The sequence below is a fragment of the Fukomys damarensis genome, unplaced genomic scaffold (assembly GCF_012274545.1).
Source record: "Fukomys damarensis isolate Sample0158 unplaced genomic scaffold, DMR_v1.0_HiC HiC_scaffold_38, whole genome shotgun sequence".
NCBI lineage: Eukaryota > Metazoa > Chordata > Mammalia > Rodentia > Bathyergidae > Fukomys > Fukomys damarensis.
The window spans coordinates 38252765-38275434 of record NW_022900950.1 but is presented as its reverse complement, the minus strand read 5'-3'; the positions used below and the strand labels follow the sequence as shown (position 1 = coordinate 38275434).

The following is a 22670-nucleotide window of genomic DNA, read 5'->3' as shown; positions in this document are numbered from 1 at the left end:
AATAAAAGGAGTATCTGGGTGGTAGTTCCCTTTTTTGGTATGTGTAATTTTTTTTGTAGCTCTTTATGGAGTTTAGTACAATCTCCTTCACAAAGCAGCCATTGTGATTTACATATAAAACCATCAAAATTAGCTGCGATGAAATTTCCTACCTTCATATTTGCTGATTAATAAAAGGCTAATAATAAAAGAACACATTTTCTTTTTAGAAAATGTAGGAAATAATAATGTGAATTTAAAAATTGAACATTTTAAAAATCCCTGAAAAAAATAAACCCTTTCTATAGCCCTATGGTTGAGACAGATATCCAAGTTTTCTTTTTCTGATATGCAAAATGAGGACCATGAGCTGGAGCTGTTTGCTCATTTGAAATAAATTACTATGACAGTGCATAAGAAAGAGAAGAGCTCTGAGATAATTGGGTTCAAAACAAGTGTTTGCAGAAAGACCTGAAGGTTTTCGTACAGATTAAAAGGTATATAAATGAATGATTTGGTTAAAGGTTCTAGCTGGGAAAATATAAAAATAGGGATAATAATTCAGTTAGACAATAAGGGGGAGATAATATTTGAATATTAATTCAACAAGCACAACTACTTACTGTGTGTACAGCTGAGCATTGGGAGTTTTAGTTATATGTTATTATAGGCACTATGGTGGTCTTCCAGGCCTCTCTGAAGTCACTTGCAGCCTCATCAGTAATTCCCAGTCACATCAAGGACTCTTCTTCCTCAAGCTTCTGTTTTGTTTTTGTTCTTGTTTTTAACCAGCAGATATTCTCTGGTCCCAAGAGTGTTCCCTATTCAAGCAAATGCAAGCAGGCATGAAACTTTGGGAAATCAAGAAAAGTCTAGGGTTGAACTTTCAAACAATAAGGGATACTGAACCAGATTGAGCCCCTTATAAGGGTAAAGATTTACTGGGTTCACAGGAGGCAGGCAGCTGCACCTTCTTGCTGGTGGGGCTCCACAGGATCTTGAAGCAGTGCATCATATGCCAAGACAACATTCTAGCTCAGGCCTTTCCTCTTATGAAGTCATGGTCCTGTTGGGTTAGTTCCCTACTGTTATGGCTACATTTAACCTCATCTCCTCCTAAAGGTCACAGCACCAAACACCAGTCAGATTACAAGTTTCCATCCTCTTAAAACTTCAAAATGGGAATTTTATTTCAACGTGTGTTTGGGTGGGGATATTCACACAGTAGGAGTGAGCCAATATGCCTTGGTGGGACAATTATGTACTGTGGAGTGGATCTTGGCACAGTTGCTCAAGTAGTAACTCTCTCATTAACACACTTTTATTTGCCTTCCTCCCTTCACTGCTTAGCTTCCCAGAGTTGTATTGTGCCTGCCTCCTGGGACTACTTCCCAAAGACAATTTGTACTCAGACTCGTTCTCAGGCCCTGCTTTGGAGGGAATCCAAAGATACAGGCTAAATGGGTGTTTGACAGAGGAAAATTGAAAGATGCTTTATTTTAAAATATTGATCTTGTCTGATTTGCATCCAGAAGAACAGAGCTTGATAGAAAATGAGAATATTTTATGGAAGCGAGTAAGGATAAGTCATGGAGAGGAATGTTTGAGGGAGATAGCAAGATTTACTCCCAGACTTGTTAAGATATGTATTTGATCAAGAGGCTGAATACAACCTGTTTCTAAATTTGTGGACGATAACACAGCTTGCATCATTGATGACAATTACAATGGAAATAGTAGAGAAAAATTTTAGAGAAAATTCTTCAAGTAATAAGTTACTGTGTATAGTATGTGTAGTCTTTAGATTTTTAAGTCTTGTCTCCCAAATTCCCATATTATCATGTTCTTTCTGATGTGTTTGATGAGAATATTCACATACACATCTATAAGTACATTTTTCTTTCTCCTTAAAAGAAGACTGAAAGTGATAAAATAAAACAAAGAGATTTCAATGTTTTGGAAAGGTTTGATATTCAGTATTTATCTGTTTTGTGTCTTCATCAAATGTCTTCAAAGGATAATATCAAAATTCTTATTACAGAACAACAGCTGCTGTGCACTTTTTGACAAGTACATGTTAGAGCTGTTTTTTCTTGTAAGTATCTTACTTGGATGCTCTTGGCATGCACTGTTCTCATTAACCTAGTTAGTTTTTGAAGCTGATGATAGTCTGTATCTTATATTTAAAAACTCTTCTCCTACTTAAGCTTTTCTCAACTTTATTATTTATTAGTAAGGGGGTTTGTGATACTTAATACATGAGTTCATCCTGGGGAGTTGATATATCCCATATATCACATATCTTAATCCTTCTCACTTCCCCCTCATTGACCCATCCACTTTCTAGTTCTATTTTGGATTAGACAGAGCATTACCTTCTGGTGCCACCTTACTAAATGTATAACCAAGAGCATTTAAGTGTGAGCTCAAGGTTATGAGTTGAGTGAAGTGAGAACACGATAATAACAGAGAAATGGAAGTGACTTTTTCCATCCAACACCTCAATGAGCAGAATTTTATCCAGCGGAGGCATTGCTAATTGTTGAATTTACATTAAGATTGTAAGCTCTGGCAGGCCTGAAATTCATGCTGGCTCATTTCCTCTGCCTCATTCCACAAACAGTGTCTCCAGCCCCAAATGCTAAGGCCAAAGGAGAGGAGTCCTGCCTCTGTATGAGATAGAGCTTTGGCCTTTTTCTTGGAAGCAAAAGATGTTTTTGATAGGAGTAGAAACAGTTCTAAGATTTAGCAAGTATTCCCCCTGGCAATACCTTTTCTGTATCATTGTAGACCAACTTACTTCTCATCCTGCCCAGGGGCTCTGTGCAGAGTTCTGTGCAAGTTCATCAGAGTGCTGAAGGGCCTGTGTTGGAAAAGGCTGAAGAGTCTTCACTGGAAGCCTGGAGACAGATATCCAAAGGTGACAGTGAAGATTGGAGCTCCTACAGTAAGACTTCCTTCTTCTTTTACCTCTTATTCTATTCAGGCTAAAGCCTATCGATTGGGGCCACCCATATCCAAGGTAGGTCTTCTCTCTTCAGGAAATCAATCATCCACACACATGAAGAACTGTGCTAAACCAATCTGCTAGGCATTTTTATTTAAATTGACAGTATAGTTAACTATCACAATCCACCCCTTGTCAATTTGACAACCAAACATATACTTAGTCTCCAGATGCAAGAGCAAGTGCATATGCCTAACATGATACAACTACCCTGCATACAAATAAAGCATACTGATTACCTCCTCAGAATAGAAGGAAAACTTTCTTTTGGGGATATTCAGTCCTAACATTTCATAATTTAAACATTATAATATAGATTTAACAATATATAAGAACCAATATTAAGTCTATCAATATTATGTTACAAAGTAGGGAAATAAGGGTACATGCTTAATATATGTGTATATATACATATGCATATTAAACTAGGAGAACAATTACAATCCTTGTGTCTGTAATTGGTCATGTGTTCTTAGCTGGTATTATAACTACTTTCTTCTACTACCTATTCTGTTTACTCTTGGCCTTCAGCAAGTACATCAGCAAGTCTTGGTACTCCTAGTTGAGTGTCCCAAACTTTCATTTCTGAAGGTTTTGCGCTATTTATCATCCTGTCTGGATTGGGTTTCTGCAGTTTTCAACTCACCTGAATAAGAAGATATGGTAATAGTATGTAATATCCTAAGAGATCTCCTGCACTCTAAATGTGTTCTTCCTTTTCTCCATTGTGGAGTAATAGTCCAATTTCCCCCAATAGTCTGAATCAATCACCCCTGTCAACCTCATAACTCCCTTTTTATTGTTTACTCAGAGGTTCGAGGAACCCAAAATGATTGGGGGGGTCTTAGTTTTCAGTTCAATGGAATCATTTTTGTGTTTCCTAGTACAAGCTGTCCTCCCTCTAGAACTAAGATTTCTAGGCCAACAGAGAATAAAGTCTTGGGATAAGAAGCAAAACTTTTGCTATTGGATCTCTAAGTGTAATGGTGAGTGAGTGGTACCATTTCCATTTCTACCTCATGATTCCTGGGTCCATGAGTCCTGCCTATGAGACACAGTAGCATATAGTAAACACTGATTCAAAGGATATACATACCTTTCAAGAACCTTGACACAGTCCTACAGGGTATTAACACCTAGTTGGCACTGTAACTTCATCTTTAAAAGGCCATTCCAGTTATCTCTCAATCCAATTTTTTTGGATGGTGAGGAACATAGTAAGATCAGTGAATTCCATGAACATTAGCACATTGGCTCACTTCTTTAGCTGTGAAATGTGTTCCATCTTCAAAAGCAATGCTGTGAAATGTATGGAATGCCATAACAGTGGATGAGGCATTCTGCAACTCCTTGGATGGTAGTTTTGGCAGAAGCATTGTGTGCAGGGAAGGCAAAGCCATAGCCAGTATAAGTGTCCTTACAAAACACTGCCCTTTTCATTATGGAAGATGTCCAGTGTAATCAACCTGATACCATGAGGCAGGCTGATTGTCTCAGGGAATAGTGCCATATTGGGGACTCAGTGTTGGTCTTTGCTGCTTGAATATTGGGCACTGAGCAATGGCTATAGTCAGATAAGTCTTGAGGAGTGAAAGTCCATTTTAATAAGCCCATGCACACCTCTATCCCTGCCACCATGGCCACTTTTTCATGAGCCCATTGGGTAATGACAGGGTTGGCTGAAATCAAAGGTTACTACTAACCACAGAATGGGTCATCTTATCCACTTGGTTATTCAAGTTCTCCGCTGTTGAGGTCACTATCCTCACCTGTTGAGGGTACATGTATACAAATATCTTTACATCATTTATCCATATGGAGAGGCCTGTCAATATACCTCTACACCAAATATCTCTATCACGAATTTTCTAGTCACGTTTCTTCCAAGTCCCTGACCATCTGACCAGACCATTGACTGCACCCCATGAATAAGGATATACTTATACATCTGGCCATTTTTTCTTCCAGGGAAAATATATGGTGTATTTCCCACATGTCTGTCCATGATGAAAATTTTCTTTCACCACTGTCCTACAGGGATGTCCTGGGGAGGGGCTATAGTGCTGTAGCTGTCCACTTTTGAATGGTGCCTTCAAAGCATGCAGAGCTATCTGTAAATCCTCCCCTAGTGTTTTCTTCCTCTTTCAGCTAATTTTATGGTACACTCCACTCTGGTGGTTAAGGATGGCTTGAATACTTGCTTTGAATCTTTGTCTCATGACACGGTTTTAGTACTTTCTTGTATCATCTTTTTATGGGATAGTTTGAACTTTCTTACTGCATTGCAGGTTCCATTTGACATGTATAAGGCATCTCAGGATGCCCACACCAGGGCTCCAGTGAACAAATTGAGAGCTGTGTCATTTATAACTTAATCTTCATAGCATTTCTACCATGTTTTGATGAAACTTAGTGTCAATATCTGGAAAAACTTAACAACAGGAGACATTGCAGTGGGCATCTTTGAAAAATACAGCCTGCCACAGATGGCCAGTAAAACCTTGAAAGTATCCAAGTTGTCTTTCGATAGATAATAGATGAATAAACTATGGTACACCAAACAAGAAATATTACTCAGCAAGGAAAAAATAAGCTATTTAATGATTCAAGAAGCTAATATTAATATTGCATTAGTCACTTTTCTGTTGCTGGGAGAAAATCTGACACCCTCAATTTAAAGAAGGAAAAGTTTCTTTGGCTCACAGTTTCAGAGGTTTCAGTCTATGGGCAGCTAGTTCTGACAGAGAAATATCACACAGTTAACTCTTGAGTTATGATCAGCCTCACATATAAACAACTTGTGTTAAGAGAGGAATTATCTACAGAGGAACTTCAGCAACTTCTGGCTGATCAACAGAGAATGGCAACTGAGGAGCCTTCTGAAGAGGGGGGGATATCAACAATTAGTGCATTAAAGTTCTTCTGAAACAAAAGAAATCCTGAAAAAATGGACAAAGCTACAAACATTTATAGAGAAGATCCACCCAGACAGAGAGAAAGCCAATCTTTGCATTCACTTGCTTATTGACTATGTAATATCATACTATAGAACAGTATTAAAGAAAACACAGAAACAGACAACCTTAGACCAGGTTTTAGTTCTGAAAACTTGAGACTTAGTGATCTAGAACAGGTCCTAGTGGGTTACAGACTCTCCGAGGAGAGAAAGGACACCAGAGAGCCAGATTTCTGATGTCCTTGTGGAAGGGGACTCTCCTTCCACACAATAATCACCTTCCATTTCATCCTCCCTTCCTGAAAGCCAAATATGTCAACTTCATTGGTGAATACAGTATGAAATTGTTGTTTCTGGCAAACTAAGCACATTTTAAAACTTTTTGGTGAGTACACTAGGAAAATTATTGGTGTTTCTGGTAACTCTTGCATATTATACAACCCCTTTTTATTATGAGAAGGTTAATTAAGAGGTTCTTGGGAGGTTAAGAATGCATTCTGGGTATTTCCTTTATTTCTTATTGAGCTCTTAAGTCAAGGGTCCAATGTAGTGAGATGGAGCACAGGAAAGTTGCTAAGCTAATGGTATAAAGGGAGAGCCAGAAAGAATGGAATCAGGAATTTGATGATGTTCCCAAGGTCATGGCCCTGTGACTCATCCAGACACATAAAAAATGTGCTTTACTAATTCCTTAAGCATCTGTCAAGCCCATTAAGTTAACAATCAAGATTAACCATCACAGTAACACACTATATAATGGAAAAATCAAAGCTATGGAGACAGTAAAAGGATTTGTAGCTGCAAACAGTTAAGGGTGGGAAAGGAATGAAGATGCAGAGCACAGAAGAATTTTAGGACAGTGAAAGTCTTCTGTGTGACATTGTAACAGTGGGTAAGTCTATTATTATATTTGTTCAAACTCATAGGCATGAACCCAAATGCACACTATGGACTTTGGGTGATTATGATTTGTCAGTGTACTTACACAGTCACAAATTTGATAAAGGGAAAGACTGTTCAAGTGTGGGAACAAGATTATAGGGAAAACTCTCTGATGTATCTTTCAACTAAAGATGCTATGAACCTAAAAGTGCTGTGAAACATATATCCTTCTTTCCTTCCTTCCTTCCTTCCTTCCCTCCTTCCTTCCTTCCTTCCTTCCTTCCTTCCTTCCTTCCTTCCTTCCTTCCTTCCTTCCTCCTTCCTCCCTCCCTCTTTCTTTCTTTCACATTATCAATTATATATTTTGATCCTTATTTATACTTTTGGTGTATTTACTCTTCCTTTCTTTCTTTCTTTCTTTCTTTTTCTTTCTTTCTTTCTTTCTTTCTTTCTTTCTTTCTTTCTTTCTTTCTTTCTTCTTTCTTTTGACAGGATCTTGCTCCACAGCCCAGGCTTGCCTCAAACTCATGATCCTCCTGCTTCAGCCTCCTGAATGGTGGAAATATAGTATGCACCACAGTAATTGGCTCAAAAAATAAATTCATTTTTTTTCTTTCATTAAATTTATTGTTACATTTTAGGTGTACAATACAGTTACATTTATCATTGGGAACTTACAACTTTACATGATGTATCTTGGTTCTTATTTTTTTCCCCAATCCCCTGCCCTCCCTTAAACCCCTCCATCCCTCCTTATTTACAAAGACCTTATTTCCATTTTTTCCTTGAGAGATGAAGATGAAAACAACACTGAGATTCTACCTCACCCCAGAAAGAATGGCTGCTATCAAGAAATCAAGCAAAAAAAAGAAAAAAAGAAAAAAGAAATCAACCAAAAACAAATGCTGTTGGGATTGTGGGGAGAAAGGAACCCTTCTCCATTGTTGATGATGCAACCCTTGTGGAAATCAATTTGGACATACCTCAAAAAACTAGGATTAGAGGTCCCATTTGACCCAAGTATCCCTCTGCTGGTTATCTTCCCAATAGAATTAATAGAATCATACACAATGATACATGCACACTCATGTTTATAGTGGCACATTTGTAATAGCTAAAACTTGGAAACAGCCCAAATACCCATCAACTGGAGACCATTTTTAAAAAAATAAAATGGAATACTACTCAGCCATAAAGAATGAGAAACTAGAGACATTTATAGCTACATGGATGTATATTGAGGCCACTCTCTTAAGTGAAATAAGTAGGATACATGTGTGTAAATACTAAATAGTTTCTCTGGTGTGAAAAACTAAAATTGTAAATAAGTATCAAAATATATAACTGATAATGTGAAACAGGAAGAAAAGGTCTAAAGGGATAGGGGAAGTGGGAGGAGGGTAGGGGAAAGGAAAGAAAAAAGTATCAAAGAAATTCTAACACACACACACAAAACAATATGATATGCATGTGTGAATACCACCCTCCCCATTTGGGAGGGATACTCATCCATACATTGTCACTTCTGCCTCTATTTCTTCTGATTCTAATCTGCTTTATCTTAGCTTTATTTTCCTAGTTATGAATTAATGGATCCAAATCTAAAATTTGCTACTCCTAGTTCCTACTGGATGTGTGCCTCTTGTAAAATAGGCATGAGATCTTAGTCTGGTCTCTGATTTAGCCACCATTGCTCTAAACATTTTGTTCTTGCTGTCTTAATCTTGTTTCCCAAAGGATTCCATCCTTCTCCTGTACCATAAAGTCTGTCCCTGCTGCCCCAGTCAGTGATGTGGAAAATTTAGGGAATGTGGGAGGGCAAAACAGGCCTAGTTAGTACAGGGAAAAGGGTTTTCAGTACATGCATTTTGCACCAACTGCATCTTTGAAGAATTGGTGAGGAGAAAATTGAAAAAAAAAACACCTCAAAAGTTCAGTTTGTATATAAAAAGCTATAGCTATAAAAATCTTAAGGATTATCTTGTCTAGCCCACATTTTATAGGTGAGAGAAATGAGGCCCAGGAGAGATCAACAGATGTTTCTCCTTAATATGATTCCAGGCAGTTCTCTTGACTTCTGCATACATGCATAGAAAACTTTTGTGTGCACCAAACATAAATTCATGAACAAGTCACTTTCACTTTATTTGTCTTTGAAGAATCTGCCACTATGCATTCAAATGCTTTAGTTCTATTTTCAAACTCTCCCAAGAAATAGAATTTCGGTATTTAAAACACAAAGGGCACCTAGGTACTTTGGAATGGTGGGGACAGAAATGCTTTCCTATTAGGTTGATTAGAAAGGGAGTCAGAAATATCACTACATCTTTAAGCCCTTCACTGATAAGTCTTTCGTTTCATTCCCAGATTCATCCATTTACTTTCAGATGTACAATTGAGATTTGACAGAGATCAGTTAGGATCACATCCTTGCTCTAGTGCTGTCTTACATGAACTTGCTTCTGAGCTGTAGCTAAAATTTGAGACCCCTTGGAGAATTAAGCTTTGGTGAAATTGTTTTACTGCAGCTCTAATATCAAATGCAGCTAGTGGGAGAAGGTTAAGGTTGAAGAGGAGGCTGCTGGAGAATTGTAGAGAAATATCCTATCATCGCTCTTCCAGGATTTCCAGAGTAGAGATCCATAAAAGATGGCTAATTGGAGGCATACACCTGTCATCCCAGCTACTTGGGAGGATGAGGCAGGAAGACTGCAAATTTGAGGGTAAGCTGGCCAACTTAGTGAGACCCTGTCTCAAAATATAACTTAAAAAGGTCTAGGGATATAATTTCGTGGGAGAGCTCTTGCCTAGCTTGTGTGAGGCCCTGGCTTTGAACCTCTGTACTGCTAAAAATAAAATAAAATATGAATGAAAAGTCACAGAATAAAACATTGGCCAGATGGGTCCACAGTAATACCTTATTTGTTTTGCTCAGGAGATTCAAAGAGATGATGCATGGCATGTGAATGTTAAATGGGCTAACATGAGTTAGTTATTGGAGTAGCAGCAAATGGTAGTTATGGATGGAGCATGGTGTTTGCCGAGACCCAGGCATCCAGTCTTAGCTACCTCACCTGGTGGCTGGGTGTGTCATAGTTTTCTTTTCTTGAGCTTTTGATCCGTAGTGTATAAAATGAGCTAATGCTTAGGCTGAACTGTGTGCCATCCAATTCATATGTTGAAGTTCTAATCTACAGTACCTTAGCATGTATTAGGAGATAGAATCTGAATACACAGTTAAGGTAAAAATGAGATAATAGGGACAGGTGTCCTTATAAGAAGAGGAGATTGATACCAAGACTCCAAGTAAGGAAGCCGGCAGAAGGTGCCCATCTATAAGCCAAGAAGGGAAGTTTTAGAAGAAATCTCTACTAACATTTTTATCTGGGACACTTGGTTTCCAGAGTTGTGAGAAAATTAATTTCTATGGCACTTTGTTATGGAAATATTTTTAAAAATTCAAATCACCCTATAAGTACAAAATAATTAATAAATGACATTTGTAGCTGTTGCCCCTAATCATTTTGAGACTAAAAGGTTTTGAGACTTGTAGAATTGGGCAGATTCAAAACATCTCTAGGACTCCAGTAATTATTGGATCCAAAGGATGTTTCTGAAATTGTGCTCATTTAATAGCAAGATCTGATGAAAGATGAGCACTTCCTAGATCTGGGCAGGCTATGTCAGGAAATATACACAGAAAAGAAAAGGGAGTTCTTCTTGTCCTATGTTTATGCTAATAGCTGTCTCTCAGCCCAGAAAGGGAATCTACTTCTCTCTTTGTCCCTCAGAATTCCTTCTGTAGCTGGATCAGCAGCAAATTTCTAAGAAAAAAATCAAGCCAGGGAATGAAAGTGCATTTGTTATTTAAGAAAAGAGAATCACCTCAGATTTTGTAAAGGGCAGAATAGAAGCACTGAATTCTAGATGCTTATTTTTATTTGTGTTGGGTAGAAGTAAATTTTTGAGCCTATACTTTTCAATTCAGTGTTTATTTAATCAAGCTCTTGGAGAACCGGACACTCCCCTGCAAAACATTGTGGGTGGATTGAATGCACAGGGAGCCAACCCTTTCTTTGCAGTCGATACAACATAATTTGTGTTAGGCAGCCAGCAGCCAGGCAATCAAGTATCAAGTGAGTTTGCAAGGTACAAAAGATCTGTAAGGTTAAGTGGCAAGAAAAAGTTCTGTATTTTTGTCTTCTGGTCTGAGAAGGAGTCTGCTTAAATCTATAGCAAAGTAGTCATTTTCTGTTGAAAAGACTTGGAATCCATATTTAAGTTTTCATAGCACACTTTAATTTAGTATCCTCCTCTTCTTCCTTCTCTTCCCCATTTTCCTAAACCATGTTTTATTTCCTTTGCACAAGTTTTGTTTAGGTCTGCTTCCATCATAGGGATTGTATTAAGAACCCTGGCAAAGGGATTACCAAGCTGGAGCCAAATATCAAAAGAATAAATTCTTAAATTGCTTTTGCATGCCACTGTGATTTGTAATTCAGCTTTTAAAAAACCCAAAAGGATTAAAGTACTTAGTTTGATAGCAGCAAGCAATGCAAAAATTATACCACATCAGAATAAGTTATCGGTGGAGTGCTTTGATCAATCTAAAATGAAGCAATTTATAAATATAAATCGTTCATTTTTAATCAGATTAATTGTGTTACTGTCTTGGGGGAGGTGCAAGATGTGTCTAAAATTTAGGCTAGGTAATAATGGTAAACACTATCAAAGGAACAATTTTCCTGAGGGATTATCAGGGCATTTCATTTCTATCACTTTACAGAAGCAATAATTTTGTTAGGAATTTTATCAGTAATTTGATTTTCTAACTATGAGTGTTTCAGAAAACATAAGTTAAAAGTGCATCCACAGAAGACTAAACAGAATTAACATGGCTTAAAAAATGAGTTTCCAGTTGCAGATTAGGCCCAAGTGGACTATGTAGATAAGAAGTAAGACTATACACAGATAAGAGAGAGCAGCTATTGTCAATGCATGGGAGAGAGTTAAACTGGTCTTTCCAGGACCTAGACTGGGAATGCACTGTATCTGAAACAAGTATTTCTCTACTCAGGAAGTGTCAATCATATTTCCCCTCATCTCCTGTCTTTAGTATCTCCTCCCAAAACATCAGGAAGAACAGCCTGGTAACTGCATTTGTGGCTTTGGATGATTCACTGTACTCTGTAGACTATGCACACAATTCCTAGACCTGTTCCTGATCTTCTGAAGTTTAAAGTTTAGTGATGACTCATCTTGAAATGTTTTAGAAAGAGCAAGCTCTAGGTCTGCTTGACAGTGATTCTCTATTGGATTTAGCTGTTATAAGGTGCAAAGGTCAGCATCAATGATGTGTGTGTGTGTGTGTGTGTGTGTAAATGCTGCAGATGGGACCTGGGGCCTCACAATGAACCATACTCTAGCCCAGTAATTACTTTTTCATTTTTTCCTTTAGTGGTAAGAAAGTTCTGGGGATGGAATCCAGGACCTTACGCATGTTAAGCACATGCTGTGCCACTGAGCAACATCCCTAGTCCCACAGCCCCACTGTTTTTATTTCTTTAGGATTCCTATTGGCAGTGAGGTCCCTTTCACTTTTGGTTGTGCACAAGGGGTATTTAGAGTTGGGATAGCTCAGATCAGCCACTAAACCAATATAGAGATGCTTTGCCAAAAAATTGCTTATATCTTGTTAGTGTTTTGCCTCTGGACACACCTGGTGAGTAGGATGAAGAGATGCAGTGTGTTCATCCAGTTACAAGTACCTTCACTTAACACTTGGACATGACTTTCCCGTAGGATTCTGGGGGATTGATGTTGAAAATGAGGAAACACTGATGAGTTTGAGATCAATGTAGAAGATTGAGGAGATAGATAAACAAAAAGAAGTTAATAGGAATGAATTGGAATCTTTTCACCTGAAGATATCCACCATTAACATGCTATTGTCTCTTTATGATCGCTTTTGTATGAGTATACATTTAGATACATATACTAGGGTGTACACAAGTTTACCAAAGTGTGATAATTTTAACTATTGTCAGTTTTTCTGTTTTGTTTTGTTACTGGGGATTGAACTTGGGACCTAGCTGCTTGCAAGGCAGATGGCGGTATTGTCATTTTTAATGGTTGCCCACAGGCCTTTTTAAAGACGTTACCATCATTTATTTAAATAGAATTCTATTGGAATTTCAGTTGTTTGTGGATTTCTTTTAGGGTAAACCAATCTGCCCTGCACATCTCTATAAATAATTAGGTGCATGCATCCATTCCTATTTACTTAGGATATATTCTTAAGTAATATTGAGAACTTCTGAAATATATTAGCTACATGTAAGCTTTAAAAATTCATGCATTCAACAGTGCTTACTTAGCATTTAGTTTATGCTCAAGGCTGTGCTATGAAATGGAGACAAAAAGCCACAGTGAATATGACAACACAAATCATGTCCTTATGGAGACAACCATTAAATATAGAAGTACAGTTAGCTCATTTGTCTGTGAGTGGTACACACATAGGTTCAGCCAGCTGTGGATCAAAAACATTAGAGAAAAATGTGGAGTATTGTAGGACATGGTGGCACATGCCTATAATCCCAGTACTCAGGATGTGAAGGCAGGAAGATCACTTCAAGTCTGAGACCAGCCTGGGTTACATAGTGAGTTCAAGACCAGCCTGGAATATATAGTGAGAATCTGTCTAAAAAAATAAAATAAAAATGTTGAGTTTTTGCTGAACATGTACAGACTTTTTTCTTGTCATTATTCCCTAAATAATGCAGTGTGACAACTTTTTATATAGTGTTTACGCTACGCTGTTATCTGGAGATGAATTAAAGTCTACAAGAGAAGGTGTGAATGTCCTATGTAAACAACACCATTCTCTATAACGGATTTAAGCATATTGGGGCCTCCCGTAACTAACTCCCTTGGGTGTCTTTGGGAGGACTGCATAGCTGTATGGAATGTCTCACAAAAGGAGTCCATACAATACTGGAGCTCTATGAGGAGAACCGCACTAGAGTTTGACAGAGAATAAGTATCACTGTGTCCCTAAGTCTTTGTCAGTATATTCTAATATCACTTCACTTGCTTCACATATTGAAGTAACCTAAAGCAAAGATTGCACTTCATCTTTGATCACCTTCTTCTTCTTGTTTTTTTTTTTTTTTCCTGATACCAGGGATCGAACTTGGGACCTTGCGCTGTGGCACCACTGAGCTAAATCCCCTGCCAAGTGCCTCGTCTTTAGAACTCTGTACAATCCAAACTTCAGGCAAAATATAACTTTTTATGATCCCTGTCCCACTCCACTCTCTGGCTTACAAGATACAATGTTCAGAGATTTAAATTTAATGAAATGATCAACTTGGTAAGCATTGTTTCATCAACTCCAGTGCTGATGCCTAGATCTCTCATCACGGTGCAGGAAACCTGGTCTCCTCCCTGGCAGAATTAGTCACTTGACCATCTTTTAGAGAACATATTTAATCCACCATATTTTCTTTCTTCTCTTTTTCTTTTTGTTTTATACTGTTATCTGTTCAGCCTTTTTTTTTTCCATAGACAGTGAACAGCCCAATGGAAAATGTGCTGGAGTCAATAAAAGTTCAGTACACCATTGACTAATTAGCTGAGTGGATCACTGCTGCCATTGGACTGTTTTTCTGCTACCTGTAGCATTAAACAGGACTCTGGATTTGTACAGGAAAAGGAAGGAAAAAATTACAACAATTTAGTTCAAAGATTTTAGTTGGCTTTATTTTTTAATTTTAGAATTTGATAACACATTATTCTATAAAGTAGAATAAGTGCTCAATGGGCTGAGGAGAAGAGATTGGTTTAATAGACAGAGAAAAGCTCAAGAAAGCAGAAACAAAACAGTAACAAGAAGAACTGGTCATTTCAAAGTCACTTTTCCCATAAGGTAGAGATAGATAAATAGGATAATAAGTGCAGGTTAATGTCAAATTATTTCAGGTTTTTGTGTATGAGTTAAAACAGATGAAACTTCATTATCATGCTTATTGAAGCTGCCCTACTTGGAAGATTTGATTGTTCTTTTTCTAATTCCGGTTTTTCAGAAGGTCGGGTAATCAGCTTAGTTTTAGATGGGTGCCACAAAAACTCTAGCATAAGTGACCCCATTTTGATTTTTTGGCCAAGTTTGTTGAAGCTTAGTTCAAGAGCTTAGCCTGAAATAATGGCCTATTGTAATTCTTATTGAACAACACTATAGAACTCAAACTTGCTTAAAAAATGCTGTTGTTTAGCTTTTCATTGCTGTGACAACATACCTAAGAAAATAAACTCAACAGGATGAAGATTCGTTTTAGCTCCCACTTTCAAAGATTTCAGTCCATGACTGTTGACCCTATTCCTTTGGATCTGTAGTGAAGCAGTTCATCATGCTAGAGGATGTGGCAAAGGAAGGCATCCAGGCAGTGGAGAGCAAAAGAAGGACTGTGGTCCCAGAACTCCCTCCAAGCACAATACCATGGCCTAGCATACTTCTATAGGCTCAGCTCCTAAATTCTACCACTTCTCAATAGTACCACAGCTGGAGAACACACCTCCACACACAGGCACTGGGGGAACATTTCAGAGTCCAACCATAACAAGGAATACTAAAAATATTATGTCTATCTATTCAAAATTTTCTCTCAATTCCTTTGTTCCTTTTAAAGGCTTCCTTTATTGTTTCAGGATAAGGGGAAATGATTGTCACCATTTCAATGATCCAACAAGTTTGAAAGTTCATCCCTCAGTTTTCACAGTGAAGCAGTTTTAGGATTTTACGTAAGGGAGGTCTCAGGTGGAAAGGAATAACTGCTTTTTTCCTGCCTTAGGTTGATAGTGGAAAGAGAGAGGACAGAGTTTCCAGAGAAGGGAGCTACTACCATCCATTTAGTTGTGTTCAGAGAGTTGAGGGAAGTGTTGAGGATGCATCTGTCCTATTTATTGTGCGAGAGAGCTTTAGAAGACAGAGGGAGATTCCCTGGTCCAGTAGGCCTCAGGAAAAGTGTGGCCAAGGCTCAGTGCATTCTGTAGGCTGCAAGAGCAGGATGAGACAGTGTAGGATGGGGCATACTGAGGTGCAAAGGGTGAGAGGTTATTTCATGGATTACACCCTCCAGGGGCTGCAGATAGAAACGTTTCAGGATAAACAACGAGCAGGTAGCCAAACACAAAAAGCCAGATGGGCTATGGAATCCCAAGGACATCTGTACTGCAGAGACCCAGACCATGAAAACTTTTTTTCTCAGTTTGACCCCATGTCCACTATAGGAGATGTTTGCAAATATAGGCAAGACTGAACAATTATTTCAGATTAGAAAAAATCAAGTATCTTTTCTCCTCCCTAGCATACCACACAAAATCTCTATTTTCTTTCCATTTGAGTTGTAGTGTGAACAATATAAGAACTATTAGAATACATACATAAAGGACAATTTATTTATTTATTTTTCCCCATTAATTTTATTGGTACATTTAAAGCAAACCATACAGTTACATTTATCATTGGATCTCGTACTTTTACATGATATGTCTTGGTTCTTGTAGGAATTTATTGGTTTACATACTCTAAAAGGTTATAGAGGGAACAAATGAAGTTGAACGAATTGAGTACAGTCAGGAACTCAGCTTTCTGTCTTCTCCCTTTCTTTTTCCAGGGATAAAACTCGGGACCTTGCCCTTGTGAGGCAGGTAGTGGAACCACTGAGATAAATTCCCAAATATATCTTCTCTCTTAATCTCAGCTTTGTTCTGTGTATTTGCTTTCTTCTTTCCCATTGCTGATCAACTTCTCCAAATAGAGAAGCCAAGGAACTCCACAGAGTGCCCTGAATGGTGGCTTTGTGTTTGAGGGACATTTTCTTCCAGGAGAAAGGAAGAATAAGAATGTTACAACCAATGCTGGCTGCAATAGCAGAATAACATAGATTGGGTGTCTTAGACATTAGATATTTATTTATCATAGTTCTAGAGGAGGAAATTCTGAGATGAGGATGTCAGCATGTGGATTCTTGTGAGGGCCCTACCTAGTTCATAGATGACTGCCTCCGTCTTCTTTCAGTGTAGGTGGAGAGGGTGGAAAGAGAGAGAAAGAGAGAGAGAGGGAGAGAGAGAGAGAGATTTCTTCTCTCATTTCCTGAGAGTATTAATCCCATAATGTATCAGTCTTTTTGACCTATTCACCTCCCAAACACATCCCCAAATATCATGATGTTATGGATCAACATATAAATGTTGACAGGACACAAACATTCAGGCCATGGTATTGAATGATGTGGAAAGTTTCAACAATATACAATATGACATCATCCTTTTGCAGGATGCTTAGAACTTTCCATGACATGCTGATTTCTTGGAAACAATGGGCTGTCTAGCAGCTCCTTCAGGGGAGTCCTTGATAAATCCCACCAGCCTATAACATGGCTTTAGTGACTACACATGTGGTCTTCCTTCATGCTGAATCAAGGCCTGTTTGGCCAAAAGAGCACAGTTCAGCTCACAGGGTACAGCTTCCAAGGTAGTAGTTAAGTGGCACTTAGGCTCCCACTTACTGTCTTGGGTCAGTTGCTGTGGTTGCAAGTAACCCCATGAAAGCTCACATGGGAAGGAACTGAGGCCTCCTGCTGACAGCCAGCACCATCTTAGAAGTCATGTGAGGGGGCCATATTGGAGCAGGTCTGATGCCTTTATCAAGTTTTTAGCTAATTGCAGTTGTGACTGATACCAGACTGCAATTTTATGAAAGATGTCTCCAAGCCAAATTGCCTAACCAGGTTGCTCCCAAATTCCTGACCCAGAAAAAATATCAGAGATAGTAAACATTCACTGATGTTTTAAGGTACCGAGTTTGTGGGTAATTAATTGTGTGCGGCTAATTAATTTATGTATATTGCCAAAACAGGAAAGTCAGGATTAACTTTCCTTGCCTGATGTAATCATATATAATGCCTATCTATTATGATTCAAATAGAGAGGACAGGAACAGAGAATTATGTATCATTTTCATGGTTTTTATAGGTATTAATTCTGTTGAAAGGAAAACAGAAAAAGAATACAGAAAACAAAGATCTGTGACATGTACTTTCCCTAGTTTGCTAACATCCATGGAGTATTGGGAATGAAAATGTCATAGTGTAACATAGAAGAGGGGGGACTGAAAATTTATTCAGAAGATTGGAATTTTCATTCTAACTCTCAGCTAAGTCATCATTAAGCTCTTTCTGCTTCTATCTCCCTCAGTTGGTTGGCGATTACATGAGATAATGAAGGTGAAAGCTCTCTAAAATTATTAACACCTTGAAATATCATGTGTCGTTGTTACAGTCACAAGGGCAAAGGGTGTGAATGTGGGTCAGAATTAGAAACTGGGAGAAAGGGTGGGAAAAAAAGAGAAAAATAATTTATTTTTTTCTCCCTAGTGAAATAATTTTCCTACTAAGAACATTTTAAAAATCAACTTTGAATATTACTATAATGTTTGTGAATATCTCTGCATACAAACAAGGCATCCAATCAAAATTCCATGAGTTACAGAGCTGATAGTGAATCCATTTCTAATAATTCTGTTTTCCAGCTCACGCCTCAAATCCCCTAGCAGAGCACAGTTGTGGCTAGGCAGAGGTCTCAGTGGCTCTGCTGATCCCTGATACTTTTAAAACTGTTGCCTGTGTCAGTCTTCCCACAGAGACTCCATACGTCAGTGGGTGTATTTCACTGATGAGTCTTCTTATTTCATAGTCTGATATAGGATGACAAAATTCTAAGTCATAGATATTGTTTCTGTGTGTACAACACTTACATTTCTTATTTCCATCTGGTGGAAGAAAAGAAATTTGTTCTCCCTTTAACATGTCCGGCTGTTCAGTGGATGTTGTTTAAGACCTTGAGGAGTTGAAGCATAGTTCTCCACCAGCAAGAAAGATTTGAGACTGTGGGAAATACTTTAATGCAAGTAGGGCTTATCCAAAGGTGTTTTATGCCATTGCAGCTTTTTTTTTTTTTTTGAAAGGGGAAGATAAACTTTATGTTCTGGTTTATTAACAAAAGTCTTTCTCATATTAAGATGAATTATTTAAATACACAGTTGCCTGTGAATTCTTCCTCAAATTTTATGCTATTTTAAGTGTGCTGACTGCCTCATTGTCAGGGTGTATCAGAAATTCTGCCCAAGACATATATACCTGTGACTGCTTATCTGTGACAGTCTTATCAGGTGGCCTTCCTTTGGCCATGCAAATGGCCTTTAACAGATTTTAAGGACTCGAAAATGCAAGTCCTTTTTACTGAAACCAGAACCCAAATTCCCTCTTGCATCAGACAGGGATTGCCCTTTCCGTTTCTCTAAATCCCTCAGAAAGAAATTTGCCTCATGCATACTTTTCTATTTAGCATGCTCTTATTAAGGTGTCATTTCTCTCATGGGAGAACAATTAGGTATTCATCACACTACAATAGATACACAAAAATAAGAGAGTCACCAAAGAGGTGAGGGAGGAAAAAATACAAGGAAGATAATGTGTCTCCATTATTCAAACTCATGACATTCACATAATATTGGTCTTTTATAGCACCTCAGGGAGATTAAAAAGAAGAAAAGGCAATGCAAAATGAGTTTGTGAAAGAAATTTATGAAATAATGATTATTATCCCAAGGTGAATAGTTTCTCTGGTGTGTATCATAACTTCTTATTTTTAAACAATTATTCCATTTTCTTATTACTATAAACAAGGCTATGGGAAACTATACTGTCCCCACTTATTGTTTCCTTTCAGTACACCCTCAGAAGAGGTGTTTCAGTAGTCATTTCACACTTTGTGTCTGTGTGACTTGTCGTAGCAGCGTACTCAAACCAAGGTTCCCCCAGTTAGGATCCATTCTTGGAGTCCATTGGGAACCCCTCCACTAGGACCTTTTTAAATGATTAAACATTTGTCAACCTAGAGGCAGGAAATTTTCAAATTCTCTCTTTGGGCTCATTATCTACCTCAGCAACTAAAAAGTAGAAGCTTCCTGGTTCTCCTTTTGTGTTCTTGCTTTATTGTGATCACCATCTACCCGGTGCTGGAGGCTGGGAATTTCACTGAGTCCTCCACTCCTGTTTACCAGCTACATCCTGTCAACCACTTCACTTGCCCATTCAGCCTCCTCTTTCTGAAATGCATCCCTCTTTTCCAGCTCCTCTACCACTGACTTCTTGCAGGTTTTCCTCATCATTTATTTATTCTAGGTTTAATTTACCTTGGAGTCTAATAACATTGTTTCCCTTCTCCATGCTTCTAAATGATTGCTACAATAGATTATGTACAGGAAAGTCCAGTTTAAGTACTTCGGATGCATCCCATGGCCCCTGACCCTAAGCATCACTGCAAACTTAAACCTGGTGTGTAGTTATCCACCATCGAGGCTCTGGCTTCCCCTTTCTCTCAGAGCCTGCCTTTCTGTCCTAGATCACTCCCTCAAGTCAGACCTTGAAGCATGTTCAGTTTCCAGAAGGTGGGTGTTACTTTCACCTTTTCTGCTTTTGCTCTGCCTGGTTGAGCCTTGACTCATCCCTTAGGACCCAGTGCATGCTTCCTCCCATGCAACACTTTGACCGGCCTCCATAGTCTTTGCCTGACACCCCCTCCTCCATGCCATCTGGGCACCTGGTACACATTGCCATCCAAGTAATAGGAGAAACATTCACTTTCCTGTAAGCCAGACAACAAATCTTAGTCTGAGCAGTAGACAGAAGAAATAAAGTAGAATTCTTTTAATGAGTTTCTTAGATGGGTATAACACAAGTACCTGATGCAGGAAGTGGCTGTGTGATAACATGTGCAAAGCCCTTGAATCCATGCCTGGCTTGCCGTGGACACCCAGGACATGTTAACATTGTTGTTGTTGTTGTTGTTTACTCAAGAGGATTTCTGGTCTAATGTACATTGTAGTAAGGACACTTTTGTAATATGCTAATAAGTTAGCATAACAGATGCAGAACAGGGGAAGGCTATTTCTATCACAAATGATATCAAAAAAGCCTCTGAGCATTAATATGGAAAATGTCTTTGGTCATTTGAGGTAATGGAGTAGTAATAATTATCCCAATTGTAACAACAATAAAAATAAGCCTACTAAGTATTCAATGATTTGTCTGTATCACAGTTTATTAAGTTGAATGCTTGCTATGTGTTTGTTTTTCATTTAATTTTCATAAAATCCTTGTAAGGTAAGAACTTTTATTCTTCTATGACAGACAGAAACCTCTGAAAAATAGGAAGGTCAGTTTTCTTGCCCAAGCTTCTGCTGTTGGCAAACTGTGGGATCATGGCTTAAGCAAGGTGTAAATCACTGTGATTTCACTAAGGTCTGGATGTTTCTGCCCTTGACCTTTGATTTCTCTGTTAGAACTTCATTCTCAGCTTGCATGTGAAGAGGTCCTTCTTTTTGGAGATGGCTAGAAGATATCCTCAACTTACAAACCCTCCTAGTCACGGAGAATCAGTAATCACTTCCAGGGTGATCATCCAGGTGTATTTTGGAAAATGCTTTTGAAAGTTACAGGGACAAATAAATTTTTCTGAACTTGAATTCAAAGTTCAATCACTGTGGGCTTTAAATTTCCTTTGTGATTGGAATTCTGCGTATGCTTCTGAGTGGGCTCGTGTAGCTACTTGAGAAATGTTATTCAATATCATAAAATCCCTCTAGGGCTTAATAATGTATATATGCATTAAATTTGATTTCCAAAACAATATGGGATATGAAGTAGTCTAAACTGAATAAAAGGAGGCAAAAATCTCACATTTTACAATTTAAATTTGTACTCTTCTTTATATCCATTAGCTATTTTTTCCTATTAATGGACTGGATAATTTATAGTGAAGCTCTTATAATTTGCATAATTTTTTAGAAGAAATGCTTGGGAAATACATCTGTGCTCAATTGTGTAGCTATTATTGGAAAACCAAGTTTCTTGAATAAACTGCTTGCGGATACATGTCCATTTTTTAGAGACATGGAACCCTCTCTCTCCTCCAATTTCATTGGAATATTTCCACATTAGGTTATCATAGAACACCATAACTTGCCAGTGAGAACATATGTTTACAAAGGACTGTTTTTTGGTCCTTGAAAGTCAAAATAATGTCATTTTACTTAGATATCTTAGATATATACTGAAGAGTCCCTGGTTAACGGGATCAATATTTAATAGAGTAGGAAGCAGTAGCATGAAGGAGTTGGTAGAAACAGATGCATGAACAACAGTCTACTTTAGCCAAATGCTCTTGAAAATATGTGGGTGAAGTTCTGGACATTTATTTTTATCATTTAGAATATTACAGTGATCATTACAAAAAATGTTGCTGTAAACATTCCTCACCTGTCTTCTGGCATATTTTGTCAGCAAAATATCTAGAAAGAATCACATGATCTACGTGCTACTTAATGTAGTCTTCTTTCTTTGAGATATTAATTTTGAGATGTTTGAAGAACACTGAGATCAATACCAAGAGGAAGTCAGATTTATGAATCTGGACCTCAGAGGTTAGGGCATTGTTCATACATAATGAAGAAGTCATAAGACTGGTTGAAACTCTTAGATAAAGGATGCAGAATAAAAAAAAAGTGAAAGCCAGAATACATAAAGCTCAGGTAAAGTGAACTGATGGTTCTATGATAAGAAAGACTTACTCTTCTTCCAAGATTCCTTTTATGTCAGTGAATACGTATCGCTTTATGTTTGTATACCCTTATCACTTTTTTAATCCTAATCCTGCAACTAAGACTCTCTCTCTCCATGTATACATATGTGTATATACACACATATGTATTAAACTACATAT

At 38.0% G+C, this 22670-nt stretch overlaps 1 long non-coding RNA gene across 1 annotated transcript in view; it reads left to right on the top strand.

Moving 5' to 3' along the window:
• The first annotated feature begins 2020 nt into the window (after positions 1-2020).
• Positions 2021-22670, top strand: part of LOC117284620 — a 21691-nt gene continuing 1041 nt past the window's right edge. The window contains exons 1-2 of the long non-coding RNA XR_004515715.1: positions 2021-2074; positions 2796-2926. This is a non-coding gene — a long non-coding RNA (uncharacterized LOC117284620). The remainder of the gene's footprint in view (positions 2075-2795; positions 2927-22670) is intronic.